General features: G+C 38.9%; 1 non-coding gene across 1 annotated transcript; it reads left to right on the forward strand.

Moving 5' to 3' along the window:
- Positions 1–17,089: 17,089 nt before the first annotated feature.
- On the forward strand, positions 17,090–17,223 carry LOC138986545 (U8 small nucleolar RNA). Its single transcript, XR_011463358.1, has one exon. It is a non-coding gene; the product is annotated as a U8 small nucleolar RNA (small nucleolar RNA).
- Positions 17,224–19,751: the final 2,528 nt, after the last annotated feature.

Raw genomic sequence — 19,751 nt, forward strand, 5'->3', positions numbered from 1 at the left:
CTTTGTTGGCAAATTAATGTCTCTGCTTTTTAGTATGCTGTCTAGGTTGGTCATAACTTTTCTTCCAAGGAGCAAGCATCTTTTAATTTCATGGCTGCATTTGCCATCTGCAGTGATTTTGGCGCCCCCTCAAAATAAAGTCTGTCACTGTTTCCACTGTTTCCCCCTCTATTTGCCATGAAGTAATGGGACCAGATGCCATGATGTTAGTTTTCTGAATGTTGAGCTTTAAGCCAACTTTTTCACTCTCCTCTTTCACTTTCATCAAGAGGCTCTTTAGGTCTTCTTTGCTTACTGACATAAGGGTGGTGTCATCTGCATATCTGAGGTTATTGATATTTCTCAATAATATGAAAAGGCAAAAAGATATGACATCAGAAGATGAGCCCCCTTGTTCGTAGGTGTCCAATATGTTACTGGGGAAGTGTTGAGGTCCTTTAATGGACTGGAACTTGGTGGTCTGGAGTCGATGATAAGAAAGTAAAGGAGAGAAAGAGGTTGATATTTTTTGGTTTACGCAGAAAGCCAATAAAGCCCCTGACATGGGACTTGTTCTGTTCACGGAGGCCTCAGGTGCCCTCTCAATGGGGTGAAGACACAGAGCGCCTTCTCGAGAGGGTCTTAGAATCCCGGGCAGGAAAGTGAACTCAGAGGGCCTCTGCACTCCAGGGGATCAGCCTGAAAAAGAGAGGGGGAGAGAGAGAGAGAGAGAGAGAGAGAGAAAGAGAAAAAGAGAGAGAAAGAAAGAAAGACACTGGGACCAGTGCTCTCATGGAGCAAAGGTGTTTTAATCAACATGGTGTGGGCATATATACTGTCTTACAAGGTAGCTATTTTCAGCAGAGATAAAATCAAAACTTAAAAATTATCAAGAAAGCATGAGGTAATCCATATGAAAGAGAGAGTTGTAAATAACCACTTTCACCATATGGTTCATAAAAAGGAAGAGGGTACTTATCACCGTATAGAAAAACTAATGAAGGAAATGTCTGGATTCCTCAGTCCCGGGGGAGGCTTGCCTCTCCTCTTAAAACCTGAATATTCAGGAATTAATAAGGAGCAGAGAATTCCTGACAGATCCAAAACAGCACACAGGAAGCCTGCTGTTAAATGCTTCCTAACAATTCCCCCTATTTTATTATATTTGTAAAAAAGGTCTTGACCAAATGAGTTTGGTTAGTATTAACCATCCTTATAGAAAGGCGACGGTAAACAACAAATATAATTATCAAGACAATTACCAAAGTTACATTTCCAGACCTGATACTGTGGGTAATACTTTGAAACTATCTTCGAGGGTCTAGCCCGGATAATTTGTTTAGCTAAAGTTATTAAATTAGGGGAAGAGGGCAGATTTTTAGAAAAAGTTTTAAAGATTTTCTTTTGTAGTAATTGTACATTCAGAGAGGCATTATCATGTATATTTTGTAAATGAAATTTGATTTGTTCCCAGTTGTAGGCACTATGATTGAATTGAACAGGAGTAACACAAAATTGAGTAGCTTAAAGAAATAGAGGAATTAAGACAAGTATATAGTTTGTAATTAATACAAGTTACAGAATGTAAAAGTCTTATTAAATTGTAAATTTTTTTATGGCTATAACAAAAGGAAGTGGAACACAGGCCTGTATAAAATATCACTGATTATAGCGAAAAAAAATAGTTATTATGACCACAACTGGTTCCTATGAAATGTCCAGTCCAAGTCTCAAGTTTTTTCGTGCTCTGGTGTTCGCAGCAAGCTTTCAAATGTCCCATTGTTCAGGCCCACTCTGTTTATCAAGGATGATCCTAGGACGAGGTGGGGCTAATCCACCTTTAAGCCACTCAAGAAGTCTTTTGTCATAGTAATGTTTCATCGTAGTGTCAGTGACCTTCCATATCACACACAGTGTTGTTAATATATTCTGAGTAGTCAGATAACCACATACCTTGGGTTCCCCAATCAACAATTGTATAATTAGCCACAAACATTTATTTTTTTTGATTTGGTTTGATTGACATTTGTCTCAACGAACAGGAGTATAAGTAAAGTTTTTATAAGTGAACACTTTGCATAATGTTCTTTGTTTTTTTCCTAACTTTTTTTCTAACTCTTTCCCTAAAGTCTCAGTAGTATAAACATGGTTTATAGACAAAGAAAGGGCAGTAAATAATCTAAGCAATATCTGAAAGTCTTTTTTTGGAGGCAGGACAAAAGCCCAAGTTTGTTAGCTGATGTTTATGTACAATTTTGTTAGGCCCATGCACAAGGGAAGGACTTCATAGCCTAGAGAAATGTTAATTAGTTTTCTTTTTTGCCCAGGGTGTGAGGGCCCTTTCCTCTACTAGGGAGAAGGCGTATGTATAGAGTCATTAGTTGAAACGATTGGTCCTCTCTCTGTCTATTCGACCACCTGTAATAGAGGGGGGGTTGGGTATTAGTCCGAGCTCGAGCATGGGGGAGGTACAGGTCAAAAGACTGAGTATTGTCAGGACAATGTATTCAGGACTCGGAGGCAATCTCTGTTGAAAGACCAAATTTTCAGCTTGATTAGTAAGGGTTTTTATTTGTCCCCAACTGGGGAGATCATAGGGGTGATGCCCCCAAAGGCGGTGTTTTTTGGAGATCTTTAGAGCAGACATAGCCCGTTTTTGAATTTTTCTTTTCTGGGGTTTTTGTTTCATCTCCATTTTGAATGCTGAGGGCCCCCTTGGGTCGAATCTTAAGAAGAGGTTAAAAAATTTAAAACAAGCAAAGCTGTATTAACAATAGTTATAGGTTTAGAAAATATGTTGGAATCTAGTAAAGTCTGTTTTAGATAAGGAAGACAGTAGTGTACCTGTGTATTCTCCCTTTTAAAATTTTTTTATTTGTAACTTTAGTGTGTGATGTGTTTGTTTGACTATGTCTTGTGTCTGTGGATTATAAAGAATACTTGTAATGTGTATAATAGGAAAAGATTGTAAAAATTGTTTAAAGTTTCTAGAAATATAGGAGAGGGGAGTGTAAACAATTTTAGAGGTAAATCTAGTTTGATGTGAGTAAGAAATTGTTTTTGTAATTTATTTTGCACCAAACAGAGTTCCTCTCATGCCTCTTAAGGAAGTGAACGAGGGCTATTTAAATCAGGATCTCCTTTTAAAGTATTAAATAGGTTATTCAGTTGATAATTTGGAGAAGGCAATGGCACCCCACTCCAGTACTCTTGCCTGGAGGATCCTATGGACGGAGGAGCCTGGTGGGCTGCAGTCCATGGGGTCGCGGAGACTCGGACACGACTGATCGACTTCACTTTCACTTTTCACTTTCATGCTTTGGAGAGGGAAATGGCAACCCACTCCAGTGTTCTTGCCTGGAGAATCCCAGGGACGGGGGAGCCTGGTGGGCTGCCGTCTCTGGGGTTGCACAGAGTCGGACACAACTGAAGCAACTTAGCAGCGGCAGCAAAGGTCTCCCGGAGAAGGTGATGGCAGCCCACTCCAGTACTCTTGCCTGGAAAATCCCATGGACGGAGGAGCCTGGTGGGCTGCAGTCCATGGGGTTGTGAAGAGTCGGGCACAACTGAGCGACTTCACTTTCATGCATTGGAGAAGGAGGTGGCAACCTCCTGTGTTCTTGCCTGGAGAATCCCAGGGACGGGGGAGCCTGGTGGGCTTCCTTCTATGGGGTCGCACAGAGTCAGACACCACTGAAGTGACTTAGCAGCAGCAGCAAAGAAGGTCTAATCCAATTAATATCACCTAAGAGCTTTTGAAAATCATATAAGGTTGATAATTTATCAGTACGGATCTGAGTTAGTTGGGGAGTAATGTGTTGCCTATTAACAACAAACCCCAAGTAATGGTAAGGTGTAGAGGTTTGAATTCTTTTTAGGGGTAATGATTAATCCAGAGTTTTTTAAGCATATTTGAGCTATATCAAACATGTGTTGAGTTTTTAAGATAGATGGAGCCGAAAACAACACATCATCCATATAGTTAATAACAAGAAAATTAGGAAATTGTTTTCTCACAGGCTCAAGGGCTTTGGCTACATAGTACTGACACATGGAGAATTCATCATCCCTATCAGCCCTGGGATTTCTTTGGAAGGAATGATGCTAAAGCTGAAACTCCAGTACTTTGGCCACCTCATGAGAACAGTTGACTCATTGGAAAAGACTCTGATGCTGGGAGGGATTGGGGGCAGGAGGAGAAGGGGACGACAGAGGATGAGATGGCTGGATGGCATCACTGACTCGATGGATGTGAGTCTGAGTGAACTCCGGGAGTTGGTGATAGACAGGGAGGCCTGGCGTGCTGCGATTCATGGGGTCACAAAGAGTCGGACACAACTGAGTGACTGAACTGAACTGAACTGTGGCAGTACAGTTCATTGGTACCATTTATAAGGTCTAATACGATTAAGATAAGGGAGAGAGAAAGTGAATCTCTCTTGGTCTAAAGAGTGTAAAGGTATATTAAAAAAGCAATCTTGTAAATCAGTAATAATAATATGCCCATTTTAAGGAATAGTGGTAGGTGATAGGATTTCTGGTAGTAATGTACCCATAGGTTTCATAGATGCATTAACTTTTCTAAGGTCTGTTAGGAGATGCCATTTGTTAGACTATTTTTTTAATTACAAAAATAAGAGAGTTCCAAGGAGAAAAAGATTTCTCAATATGCTTTAATTTTAGTTGTGTATCTATAAGTTCTTTAGTCGACTGTAATTTCTCTTTTGTGAGGGGCCACTGCTCTGTCCAAATAGGCTTGTCATATTTCCAGGTTATTTTAATAATTGTATTGTTTGTTAAATAAGCAGTGGCCCCAAGGAAAAGTGTGGAATATATATCTGAGTTTGTCATATCTTATATCTTTTTATTAAAAGCATATATCTTACTTTTCCTTAGCAACTATGAAGTGTCTTGTATATTAGCATTTTATAGATTGGTGAACATATTTATTATATCATAATATATATTATATATAAATATATGTCTATATTTATATATATCAATATATTATGCATTATATAATATATTTATTAATAGTTTAAAATCTCTTTAGTTTTTCTGTAAGAAAAACTTTTTGTAAGAGGAAGTTAATGTTTAGTAATTAATGTTTTTATTTTATTTGGAAATGACCTACCTATTTAATAAACTTTTATTGTTTAGTTTAGTACAACTCTAGAAATTTAAGTTATCTCAATCTTAAGAGATTATTTTAGATTATAATAACAGATTATAATAATAGATTATTCTATTAAAATATAATTATTTTTAATAGAGTTTATCTAAAAGTTTTTATCTCATTTATATATTTATATATACATATAGTTACCTTTTTGTTGACAAATTTAGTTTACCTTAAACCTAGGCATAATAATGGCACCCCACTCCAGTACTCTTGCCTGGAAAATCCCATGGGTGGAGGAGCCTGGTGGGCTGCAGTCCATGGGGTCGCTGAGGGTCAGACACGACTGAACAACTTCACTTTCACTTCTCACTTTCCTGCATTGGAGAAGGAAATTGCAACCCATTCCAGTGTTCTTGCCTGGAGAATCCCAGGGATGGGGGGGCCTGATGGGCTGCCATCTATGGGGTCACACAGAGTCAGACATGACTGAAGTGACTTAGCAGCAGCAGCAGGCATAATAAAAGTATTATATAATGTTGATGACTTAAGACATGTCTTAATTAGATTAGCAAACAATTATATTCAAATTATATTTAAATAAACATTATATATATATTTAATATTTTTCAGTTCAAGTGAATTTGAATTTAAATAGAGCTCATTAACTTCATATTATATAAAAACAAAGCTGGTATATTGATGGCAGCACTGCCAGATGTTGAGGGTTTTAGGTAAAAGATGGAATTTGCCCCAGGTTTTTGTTGAAGGGGATCTGGGGGGTCCCTGCTTGGAGTTTTCCAGAATAGGTTTTCTTCAATGTCAAATTTAGACTTACAATCTTTGGCCCAATGAATTCCTCTACGGTAGCGAGGGCAGATTTTTGGAGGTTTTTATTTTTATGTATTTTTTCTTTTTTTTTTTTTTTTTAGCTTTCTTAGGGCCATCCCGTTTTAAATGGTTCTTATTTCCACATGTAAAGCATCCTTTATTTCCCTTTCTTAAGGCTGCAGCTATTGTTTCAGCTGCCATTTGCATCTTTTGAGTTTCTAATCCTAGACTGCAACAAGCCTTCAAATAATCAATAATAGTCCCTGTCTCACCAATTGGAGCTATAGCTTTTTGACATTCCTGAATTGCATTTTCATAAGCAAGTAATTTCTCTAGTTGCCTTTTGGCTTCTTTTCCAATTACAGTACGGGAAATAGCAGTTTATAATCTAGCTAAAAAATCAGCATACGTTTCATTAGATCACTGAACTTTAAATAAGTGATGAAGTAAAGTAGAAAAGTGATGGGGCTTTCCAGCCATTTTACCCATGTCTTAGTACTTACCGGCCTCAATAGGCCCTGGGGTCACTCCGTCCAAGAATCTGCCTATGTGTACCAAGTTCTTGTTCTGGGCGCCACTTGTTGAATTCCTTTAATGGACCGGAACTTGGTGGTCTGGAGTCGACAATAAGAAAGTAAAGGAGAGAAAGAGGCTGATATTCCTTGGTTTACACAGAAAGCCAATAAAGCCCCTGACACAGGACTTGCTTTGTCCACGGAGGCCTCAGGCGCCCTCTCGATGGGGTGAAAATGCAGAGTGCCTTCTCGAGAGGCTCTTAGAAGCCCGGGCAGGAAAGTGAACTCAGAGGGCCTCTGTGCTCCAGGGGATCAGCCTGAAAAAAGAGAGGGAGAAAGAGAGAGAAAGGAAGAAAGACATGGGCACCAGAGCCCTGACGGAGCAAAGGGTTTTAATCAACATGGTGTGGGCATATATATACTGTCTTACAAGGTAGCTATTTTCAGCAGAGATAAAATCAAAACCTACAAGTTATCAAGAAAGCATGAGGTCATCCACATGAAAGAGAGAGTTGTAAATAACCACTTTTACCATATGGTTCATAAAAAGGAAGAGGGTACTTATCACCGTATAGAAAAACTAATGAAGGAAATGTCTGGATTCCTCAGTCCTGGGAGAGGCTTGCCTCTCCTCTTGATTCCTGAATTAATAAGGAGCAGAAAATTCCTGACAGATCCAAAACAGCACACAGGAAGCCTGCTGTTAAATGCTTCCTGACAGGGAAGAATAGAGAAATAGCTCCAGAAAGAATGACGAGGATGGGCCAAGGCTGAAACAGTGCTCCGCTGTGGATGTGTTTGGTGGTGAAAGTAAAGTCCAATGGAATAAAGAATAGTACTGCATAGGAGCATAAAGTATTAAGTCCATGAATCAAGGTAAACTAGACGTGGTCAAGCAGGAGGTGGCAAGAGTGAACATTGATATTTTAGAAATCAGTGAACTAAAATGGATGAGAATGAGTGGATTTAATTCAGATGACCATTATGTCTACTACTGTGGGCAAGAATCCCTTAGAAGAACTGTAATAGCCCTCATAGTCAACAAAAGAGTCTGAAATGCAATACTTGGGTATAATCTCCAAGACAAAAGAATGATCTTGGTTCATTTCTAAGGCCAGCCATTAAACATCACAGTAATCCAAGTCTGTGCCCCAACAACTAAGTCAAAAGATTCTATGAAGACAGACAATACCTTCTAGAACTAACACCAAAAAAAAAAAAAAGGATGTCCTTTTAATCATATGGGACTGGGATGCAGAAATAGGAAGTTAAGAGATACCTAGAGTAACAGGCAAGTTGGGCATGGAGTACAAAATGAAGCAGGACAAAGCCTAACAGAGTTTTTCCAAGAGTAGACACACTGGTCATAGCAAACACCCTCATAGACATCATCAGATGGTCAATACCAAAATTAGATTGATTATATTCTTTGCAGCCAAAGATGGAGAAGCTCTACACAGTCAGCAAAAACAAGACCTGGAGCTGACTGTCGCTCAGATCATGAGCTCCTTATTGCAAAATTAAGGGCTTAAATTGAAGAAAGTAGAGGAAACTACTAAGCTATTCAGGTATGACTTAAGTCATATCCCTTGTAATTATACAGTGAAGTGAAGTTTCTCAGTCGTCTCTGACTCTTTGTGACCCCGTGAACTGTAGCCTGCCAGGCTCCTCTGTCCATGGGATTTTCCAGGCAAGAATATTGGAATTGGTTGCCATTTACTTCTCCAGATTATCTTCCCAACCCAGGTATCAAACCCAGGCCTCCTGCATTGCAGGCAGACTCCTTATAGGTTGAGACATGAGGGAAGTCAGTTATACAGTGGAGGTGACCAATAGATTCAAGGGATTAGATCTGGTAGACAGAGTGCCTAAAGAACTATGGACCAAGGTTTGTAACATTATACAGGAGGCAGTGATCAAAACCATCCCCAAGAAAAGAAAATGCAAGGAGGCAAAATGGTTGTCTGAGGAGGCTTTAAAAATAGCTGAGAAAAGAAGAGAAGCAAAAGGAAAAGGAAAAAGGGAAGGATATACCCAACTGAATTGAGAGTTTCAGAGAATAGCAGAGAGAGATAAGAAAGCCTTCCTAAGTGAATAATGCAAAACAAACAAAAAAAAAATAGAGGAAAATAGTAGAATGGAAAAGACTTATAGAGATCTCTTCAAGAAAATTGGATATCCCAAGGGAACATTTCATGGAAAGATGAGCACAAGAAAGGGCAGAAAGTGCAAGGATCTAATAGAAGCAGAAGAGATTAAGAAAAGGTGGCAGGAATACACAGAAGAACTGTACTAAAAATTTCTTAATAACCTGGATAACCACGATGATGTGGTCACTCACCTAAAGTCAGACATCCTGGAGAGAGAGGTCACATGGGCATTAGGAAACATTACTAGGAACAAAGCAAGTGGAGGTGATGGAATTCCAGCTGAACTATTTTAAAATCCCAAAAGATGATGGTGTTAGACTGCTGCACTCAATATGCCGCTAATTTGGAAAACTCATCATGGTCACAGGACTGGAAAAGGTCAGTTTTCACTTCCAATCCCAAAGAAAGGCAGTGCTAAACAATGTTCAAACTACTTTACAATTGCATTCATTTCACATGCTATTAAAGTAATGTTCAAAATCCCTTCAGCGAAACTTCAGCAATACATGAACCAAGAACTTCCAGATGTAGAAGCTAGATTTAGAAAAGGCAGAGGGACCAGAGATCAAATTGCCAACATCCGTTGGGTCATAGAAAAAGCAAGGAAATTCCAGAAACATACCTACTTCTGCTTCATTGACTACGCTAAATCCTTTGACTGTGCAGATCACAACAAACTGTGGAAAATTCTTAAAGACATGGAAATACCAGACCACTTTACCTACTTCCTGAGAAACTGTATGTGGGTCAGGAAGCAACAGTTAGAACCGGACAGACTGGTTCAAACTGGGAAAGGAGTATATCAAGGCTCTATATTGTAACCCTGCTTATTTAACTTATGCACAGAGTACATTATGCAAAATGTTACGCTGGATGAATAATAAGCTGGAATCAAGATTCCTGAGAGAAATAACAACCTCAGACATGTAGATGACAAAAATCTAATGGCAAAAAGCAAAGAAAACCAAAGAGCCTATTCATGAAGGTGAAGAGGGAAGTAGGAAAAGCTGGCTTAAAACTCAGGGAGGGGAGTTCAGGATGGAGAACACATGTACACCTGTGGCAGATTCATGCCAATGTATGGCAAAACCAATACAATATTGTAAAGTAATTAGCCTCAAAAAAATAAATAAATAAATAATTTTTTTAAAGGAAAAATAAACTCAGCATTCAGAAAACTAAGATCATGACATCTGGTCCCATCACTTTGTGGCAAATAGTTGGTGAAACAATGGAAACAGTGACAGACTTTATTTTTGTGGGCTCCAAAATGACTGCAGATGTTGACTGCATCCATGAAATTGAAATAACTTGCTCCTTTGAAGGAAAGTCAGTATACTAAAAAGCAGAAGGATCACTTTGTCAACAAAGGTCCATCTAGTCAAGGCTGTGGTTTTTCCAGTGGTCATATATGGATGTGAGAGTTGGACCATGAAGAAAGCTGAGCACCGAAGAATTGATGCTTTTGAACTGTGGTGTTGGAGAAGACTCTTGAGAGTCCCTTGGACTGCAAGGAGATCCAACCAGTCCATTCTAAAGTAGATCAGTTCTGGGTGTTCTTTGGAAGGACTGATGCTAAAGCTGGAACTCCAATACTTTGGCCACCTGATGTGAAGAGTTGACTCATTGGAAAAGACTCTGATGCTTGGAAAGATTGAATGAAGGAGGAGAAGGGGACGACAGAGGATGAGATGGTTGGATGGCATCACCAACTCAATGGTCATGAGTTTGAGCAAACTCTGGGAGATAGTGAAGGACAGGGAAGCCTGGTGTGCTGCATCCAGTCCATGGGGTCAAAAATAATTGGACACGACTTAGCACCTGAACAACAACAACCCATTAAACACTGGAAATTCAAACTTTGCCTTTCAACAGGTGCCTTGTAATAAAATCTTGTTACTAGATAATGGCCAAATGTCTTTGTGCTTCACATCTGGGAAGAACTATGTGGTGAGATAGAGCACTTATTTAAGAGTTCTAAGTGATCATATAAATATTATTTTACTTATGTTATTAAGGGAAACTCAGAAATTTATTGGCCCTTGCAAGAGAAACTCCTAATTAAAATTTTAGATTCTCAGACTCTGGAGTTAAGTTTAGGCTTAGAATGGGTACTGTTTTACAAGGCACTACTAAAGAATACTCAACTAGTTAATCATTTGGAAGCTTGAGCAACAAAGCATCACAACAGTTTTTGAAATTAATGTATGATGGAGAACTTTTGTACATTGCTAACCAAGAATTTGCTTTAACCATTCTCCTTTAGTGTGACATATTGAAAAGTTTTCCCCTCTGGGCAAATAATGTACTGAATTTTTCAATCCACCCTACTTTATTTTTATATTTTCATTGCTTTTGTAATTTACCATAGATTTATTGGTTATTTAGATGGTTATAATTTGCCCAGTGAAAGGTAGAAATGGCAGTGGAAATAAAAGTTAAAACTGTAGTGTTACTATTCTGTAGCAAGAAAGGGAGGGTATTGGAAAGAAAAATATAAATTAAAAAAATAAAAAATAATTCTTTTGGTGCCCCAAAAAAGGCATGAGACTTTCTCTTTTTAGAGCATTTACTTTAGAAAACTTGTAAATAGAAAACCATTCTCTTTTCAATATTCTTGCCAATTTTTCCACCTATGAATGTTTTCCTTTGGATAAAGGCTAATACATTGTACCACCCCACTTACCACATGCATTCAGGAAGAATTGTCTAACACATGGTGATTGTTGTTCAGTCACTAAGTCACGTCCAACTCTTTGTGACCCTATGGACTGCAACACACCAGGCTTCCCTGTCCTTCACTATCTCCCGGCCTTTGCGCAAACTCATGTCCATTAAGTCGGTGATGCCATCCAACTGTCTCATCCTCTGCCGTTCTCTTCTTTTGCCTTCAATCTTTCCCTGCATCAAGGTCTTTTACAATGAGTCAGCTCTTTGCATCAGGTGGCCAAAGTATTGGAGCTTCAGCCTCAGCATCAGTCCTTCTAATGAATATTCAGGACTGATTTCCTTTAGGAGTGATTGGTTTCATCTCCTTGGAGTCCAAGGGACTCTCAAGAGTCTTCTCCGGCACCCCAATTTGAAAGTATCAATTCTTGAGCACTCAGCTTTCCTTGGTTCAACTCTCACATCCATACATGACTACTGGAAGAACCATAGCTTTGACTATACTGACTTTTGTCTGCAAAGTGATGTCTCTGCTTTTTAATATGCTGTCTAGCATATTAAAAAAAATCTAGGTGTGAGTCGGACATGACTAAAGAGACTTAGCAAAGCACCAACGGTGATATTGAGTCCTCTTTCTTGAGGTCTAGCTATCTTTTATCTCGAGAATGTGAATGTAATGGGTTATATCTGCTTGGCTATATAAAAGGGTGAGATTTCTTGTTGACTTTGATATCTCTTTAGTTGCTTGCTTGTGATGCACCTCATATCCCAGTTTATGTTTATTTAATATTAAAATTATTTTCTTGCCTATATGATAATATTTTACCTGAACCCTGTGATTCTGGAAAACAGTGAAGGTTAAGAGATCCTCCTGCTTTGTGTTTCAGGAAATTGCTTACCTGAAAGAACCATTCTTCCCCATATAATTTAAATAAGACTCATGGATGTTCCTTTGTTTACCTATGACAAGGTCAGATACGGATACTCAGAAATACCACTTTTTGTTTCATAAGTGATCAGTTGAAACAAAATGCTTGTTATCCAAACTTGGGTTAAGCTTCTCTTTTTCTTCCAGTCTCCTGAATTTTGGCCTCCTCTCACCAGACCTAGCAAACAACCTGTCTTGAAAATAGGCAGGCCTCAGGGTAAAACATTCTCTGATTCAGTATCCAGTCACGCTACCCACTTCATGCCCTCTCCCCACACCCAGTCTTTCTAGTGTTGTTTACTCCCATTTAGAAAAGAAAAACCCTTTTTGCCTAATACTTGAGATTCTTGGAGATCTTATGGTTACAGCTTTTCTCTACTGCAATATTTCCCCTCCCCCTATTTCAAAATTCCCTTTGTACCTTGGTAATAATTTTTTCAAGAAAGATATTTCCTTAATAATCTATATTTGTTTTTTATTTTATGCATAATATGTGGAGAGGAATTTTTGAATCAGCAGGATGGTTTGTTTTTCTAATTATTTCTGTAACACATATAATGTAATGTCATCATAGAGGTGACATCTCATCACCTTTGTCATAATATATTAATTAGAAGCAAGTCAGAGGCCCCACCCTAAACCAATATACAAAGGCATGATCACCAGGAATTGGTGATCAGGGGGGTCACATGAGGTTCTGCCTGCCACAGTTTACTCTCCAGGCTTCAATATTTCCTGCCCCTACCTTATACAAAATTCATTCACCCTATCTCAAGATCCCTCAGAGTTTTGCCTCATTACACAATTGACTTAAAATCCAAGTCTCATCATCTAAACCAGGTCCAACTGCAGATGATGAGACTCTTGGGTGGAAGTTCATTAAGCATACCACTTGGGCAGAATGAATCTCCGAAGGCAATGGCACCCCACTCCAGTATTCCTGCCTGGAAAATCCCATGGATGGAGGAGCCTGGTAGGCTGCAATCCATGGGGTCGCTGAGTATGTAACCAAAGATTTGACTAGTAAACTTATATTCTGAAGCTATTTAAATCTCCTGTTAAAAGACACATTTAGGAATTAATTAGAAAGAAGAAAGAAATTTAAAAAGAATGAAAATTTTATTTTATAAAAAGAAGGAAGAAGGAAGGAAGGGAAATCTCCAAGGTATCACATAAAACAGGAAGACAAAATGATAAACGTTGTTTCTTCTAGCCCAGCACCAATTCTCCATTAGTTGAAACATTCACTGCTCTCTTCAACAACAAATTAAAGAAACCAGCGCAGACTCATTGTGGGTAGGAGAAGAAACTGGACATGACCCTGGAACATGTGCTGTCTGTGTCAGTAGTGCTTACCCTCATTACAACTTGGTCAGGTTCTCTTTTCCTCATTTCTAAAAGCTTCCTCATATTGGTGTGGGAAGGAACTGTGGATAGTGTAAGTGACCTTGCCAAACCTCCAGGATGTTCATCTTGTTGGTTTCTGAATGGGCCCTTGGACCCCATAGGAATTCATACTATGGAGGATCACTGTTGGCACCTGCTGGCACTCCAGTTACTTTTCCTGCATAAATCTTGAGTGATAGGCTTTCTGGGCTCTTAACGATGAAGTGTTTTCTCCGTCTCACCCTCATTATATTCAAGAATTCCTTGATCTCCTCCTTAGTAGGGCAGTTACCTTTCATGAAAGGAGACTCATCAGAAGACTCTCTTGGGAAGCCCCTGCCACCATTTAGACTCCCAACGTTAGTGACATCCAGTTTGCTGACAAGGCCATGAAGTGCTTGATAGATTCTACTTCTTTCAACCTAAGGTAAAAGAGCAGCTCCATGTATTCAGAGGCTTTTCAGAAGATCATGAGGATGTGGTCCCTTTATTCTTTATTGACTTTTTTCAGTGTATTTGCCTTTGTAATGGGCATTCATTTTATAATTGAGCAAAAGGAACTATACAAACAAAGTCACCTTCTGGGTTAAGTCTCTGCATGGGTGCTCACACAGAAACAACTACCAATTGTGTGTATTTGTTAGTATAAGTGTTGTTATTGTTGTTCAGTCACTAAGTCATGTACAACTCTTTACCACCCCATAGACTGCAGCACGCTAGGCTTCCCAGTCCTTCCCTTCTCCCAGAGTTTGCTCAAACTCACGTCCACTGAGTCAGTGATACCATCCAACCATCTCATCCTCTACCACCCCCTTCTGCTCTTGCCCCTAGTCTTTCCTAGCATCAAGTATTGGAGCTTCAGCTTTTTTGTATAGTATGAGTATGACTATATAGGAATGTATATGTGTGTGTATGTATATATGCCTATATATTCCAACCAGAATGCTATGAGATTAGAAATCAACTACAAGGAAAAAAGCTAAAAAAAAAAAAAACCCACAAGCACATGGAGGCTAGACAATATTTTGCTAAATAACCAATAGATCACTGAAGAAATCAAAGAAGAAATAAAAAATTACCTAGAGACAAATTAAAATGAAAACATGATGATCCAAAACCTATGGAACATAGAAGTTCTGAGAGGGAAGTTTATAGCAATACAATCTTACCTCAGGAAACAATAAAAATCTCAAACAGCCTAACCTTATACCTAAAACAACTAGAGAAGAACAAACAAAATCTAAAGTTAGTAGAAGGAAATAAATCATAAAGATCAGAGCAGAAATAAATGATATAGGATGAAGAAAACAATAGAAAAGATCAATGAACCTAAAAGCTGATTCTTCTAAAATATAAACAAAATTGATAACTTTCAGCCAGACTCATGAACAAAAAACAAGGGAGAGGACTCAAATTAATAAAATTAGAAGTGAAAGAGGAGAAATTAAAACGGAAACCACAGAAATACAAAGGAACCTAAGAGACTACTATAAGCAACTGTATGCCAATAAAATGGAAAACTTAGAAGAAATAGACAATTTCTTAGAAATGTACAGTCTCCCAAGAAAGAAGCAGGAAATACGAACAGACCAATCTTAAGTACTAACATTGAAACTGTGATTTAAAAAATTCTAACAGACAATAGCCCACATGCAGATGGCTTCCCAGGCAAATTCTATCAAACATTTAGGGAAATGTTAACACCTATCCATCTGAAACTATTCCAAAAAATTGCAGAGGAAGGAACACTCCCAAACTTATCCTGTGAGGCCACTATCACATGGATATCAAAACCAGCCAAAGATACCAAAAAAAAAAAAAAAAAGAAAACAACCCCACAAACAAACAGTTATTTGGATACATGGGAATACTTAATACATAATTACATAATTACAATTAGGTTTATAATTTTGCTTTGATAGGTGAAAAAATAACATTATTTTTTCATGTTTAACATATTCCTATGTTTATTATTCATTTGGATTTATGTTTACTGTTTATTGTTCATGATTTTTGCCAATATTTGGTGAATTAGGATTTTAATGAAATTTTTATGTATAAAAATTAAAATCTGTTCTGAACATTTAAAGTAAATAAATGTCACAGTTGTTAAATCAAGAAATAGGTATAACTATTTTACACAGTTATTGAGAAGAAATAGAACTGAAAAGAATTGGGAAAAAAAAGAATTCAGGAACCATGTGGGACAGTCTGAGTTGGAGATGTCATCTAGATTATTTTTTCCAGACTCAGCTGGAAAAAAAAAAAAAATTATTTTTTCACACTCAGCTCTTTATATGCAGTCATTATGGTAATTAGCCTCAGGAGATCTCCCGCCAGTTTCTCTTTCTCTGCAGTTTTAGGTCCTCTTTCACTACTTACTGGTATTTGTGTTCTGTCTCAACTGTCACCACTTCCCGAGCCTTCCCACTCATACTGCCCCAAATTCAGTGGAGGAGGGCCTGTACACAGGGTGAAAATACCAGTCTCCAGCAGCCATTAGCACAGCTCCCAGCCAGGAACACTAGCAAGGATGCAGTGAACCACCAGAATAGCCAAGAGATATAGCGCTCTCCCAGCATCTAGAATCACTGGGTGACACAGAAAAGCTCCCTATACTCTGCCTGATGGTAGGCACAGAGAATTCAAAGGCATGTGAGATGTTTGGCATGCCTCTCTATGCCTTTCATCTAGTAGATATGCCCAGAGACTTCTCAACTTCCAGCTGCTGGTGGTAATTCAGAGATTTCCCAAGTTGATTAACAGAAGTGATCTTTAACCCTCTGCCCAGATTTTCTACCTTCTCCCCTTATAGTCCCTTCTCTCCCTTCTGCTAAACTCTAAATCCAGAATGCTGCCTGCCAGCCTGCCATGGGCTCTCTGGATGAGGTTTTTCATGTGGCCTCTCATGACCTCTGGCAATTTTTCTGATCACACATCTTCACTACCTAAGGGCGTCCTGCCCAGTTCTCTTGCCCAGCAACTGATCGTTCTCATTGAGTTCTTGCATTTCAAAGTAAAGGAAGAATGTCTTGTTGATATTTCAGAATGTAAAGTACGCCTAGGAGAATCCTGGCATTCAAGACATTAATGCTGAAGTCCAGCTCCATATGGGTGAGAGTTTAATTTTATACTCAACCTATTTGAAAATAAGGAACTAAAATAACAATGAGACAGTAACTTTCATCCCAAAATTTGGCCAAAATTTAAAAGACTAATGAAATAAAATGTCTGTGAGAATGTAAAGCATTCACACACATGAATCTGAGAGACTATAAATTGGTATGGCATTTTTGGAACAGAAGTTCAGCAATATTTGTAAAAATTTTAAGTCTTCACACTCTTCCCAGTTTAATCAAGTTTGCATGTTACTATGTTTTTCCTGAGAGAAAGTATGCATATCTGTCTAAGATTTCATATTCAAAGATACTGATTTCAGTCCTATTACTCATAGCAACAAATCTCAAACAGTTTTTAATGTCCATCAGGAGGAAAACGGTTAATTATCACACAAACAGAAGTAAGATAATCCTTACCTGTCTTTTTCTTGGAATGAAGGTTGGAACATGATGACTGGAGTTCCCATGATGTGCAATTAACATCTGTGCATAATGAATACTTGTAACACCTTGATTGCTCCTATCATATTCTTCCTGATGATCTTCCCTTCAAATGGCCAAAAGGTATGAAAAGATGTTCAATATCACTAATTATCAAGAAAATGAAAGTCAAAGCCACAATGAGATAATACTTCACACCAGTTAGGATGGTTATACTTTTTAAAAAGGATGATTAAGTGTTAGCTAGGATGTTGAGAAATTAAGCTTTTGTGTATTGTTTCTGCACTGCGTGCTTGCATAGTCATGTCCAACTCTTGGGACCCCATGGACTGTAGCCGGCCAGGCTTCTCTGTTCATGGGGTTTCCCAGGCAAGAATACTGGAGTAGGTTGCCATTTCCTCATTCAGGGTTTCTTTCCTCACCCAGGGATCGAACCCACATCTCCTATGTCTCCTGCATTGCAAGAGGATTCTTTACCTGCTGAGCCATCAGGGAAGCCCTGTATACTATTGTTGGACATGTAAAATGGTGCAGCCACTATAGAAAACAGTATGAAAGTTTCTTTAAAAAGTTAAATGTAGAACTACCATATAATTCAGCAATCTCATTTCTAGATATGTATTCAAAAGAATGGAAATCAAGATCTTGAAAAGATGTCTGCATTCATGTTCCTTGTAGCACTATTCAGCGAAGATATGTAAACAACCCAAATGTCCATCAAAGGTAAATGAAGAAAGAAAATGTGATTCATACACATACATACACTCACATACACAATGGAATATTATTCAGTCTTAAAAGAGGAAATCCTGCCATTTGCAACAATATGATGGACTTGAAGGACATTATGCTAAGTGAAATAAGCCAATCACAGAAGGACAAATACTTCATGGTTCTGCTTAAGGGAGGTACCTAAAATTATCAAACTCATAGAAGCAGAGAATTAAGTGTAGTTACTAGGGGCTGGGGTGAGTGGAAAATGAGGAGTTGCTCAATGGGCTTCCCTAGTGGCTCAGACAGTAAAGAATCTGCCTGCAATGCAGGAGACACAGGTTTGATCCCTGGGTCAGGAAGATCCCTTGGAGAAGCGAATGGCAACCCACTCCAGTATTCTTGCCTGGGAAATCCCATGGACAGAGGAACCTGGCAGGCTATAGCAAAAAGTCAGACATGACTAAGTGACTAACACTTTCACTTTTTTTTTCTTTCAATTGTTATACTGGTTCAGATACACAAAATGAATTAGTTCTAGAGATCTGCTGTACAACATAGTACCCACAGGTAACAATACTGAAAAAGTTTGAAAGAGCATAGATCTCATGTCAGGTGTTTTCACTCTGAAAGAAAAAAACAAAGGGACATGAGGACACTTTTGGAGGAGATGGATATGTCTGTTACAATGACTGTGGTGATGATTTCACAGGTGTATGTGCTGTGCTGTGCTTAGTCTCTCAGTTATGTCCGACTCTTTGCAACCCCATAGACTATAGCCTTCCAGGCTCCTCTGTCAATGGGGATTCTCCAGGCAAGAATACTGGAGTGGGTTGCCAAGCCCTCCTCCAGGAGATCTACCCAATCCAGGGATTGAACCCAGAACTCCCTCATTGCAGGCGGATTCTTTACCATCTCTGCCACCAGGGAAGCCCAAGAATACTGGAGTGGTTAGCCTATCCCTTCTCCAGGGGATCTTCCTGCCCCAGGAATTGAACTGGGTCTCCTGCATTGCAGGTGGATTCTTTACCAGCTGAGCTACCAGGGAAACCCTCACAGGGGTATGCAAATGTCCAAACTCATCCAATTGTACATTTTAAAATTGCAGTTTTTTATTAACTATATCTCAGTAAAGATTTGTTTTTTTTTTTTTTTTAAAGAAAAATAACCCTAGAGAGTAGTTAAAAGAGTATGGTGGATCTATGTGTGCTGTCATGGAAATATCCTGCATTCCTTTTGTTAAGTGACAGGGTCAAGAAGCAGAACAATATGTACGTTGTTGATCATGTATGCTAAATTCAACATATATTTCTAAAATTGATTAATTTTTGGCTGCACTGGGTCTTTGTTGCTGTGTGTGGGCTTTCTCTCATTGCAGTGAGTGGGGGCTACTCTTCAGTTGTGGTGCTCAGGCTTCTCATTGTGGTGGCTTCTTTTGTTGCAGAGCACAGACTCCAGGTACATGGGCTCCGTAGTTGCAGCTCACAGGCTCTAGAGCGTGGGCTAAGTAGTTGTGGTGCATGGGCTTAGTTGCTCTGCGGTATGTGGGATTTTCCTGGAAGATTCCTGGGATGGAACCCATGTCTCCTGCATTGGCAGGCGGACTCTCATCCACTATATTACCAGAGTCCTCAGTATATTTTTATAGTGCATCTACATATGAGAAAGCCTCAGATTAGCTTTAAAGTGACACACATCAGGTTGTTGGGCTTCCCTTGTGGCTTAGCTGGTAAAGAATCCACCTGCAATGTGGGAGGCCTGGGTTCGATACCTGGGTTGGGAAGATCCCCTGGAGAAGGGAAAGGCTACCCACTCCAGTATTCTGGCCTGGAGAATTCCATGGGCTCTATAGTCCATGGGGTCGCAAAGAGTCAGACATGACTGAGCAACTTTCACTTTCACTTT

Source organism: Bos mutus, chromosome X (genome assembly GCF_027580195.1).
Source record: "Bos mutus isolate GX-2022 chromosome X, NWIPB_WYAK_1.1, whole genome shotgun sequence".
Classification (NCBI taxonomy): Eukaryota; Metazoa; Chordata; class Mammalia; order Artiodactyla; family Bovidae; genus Bos; species Bos mutus.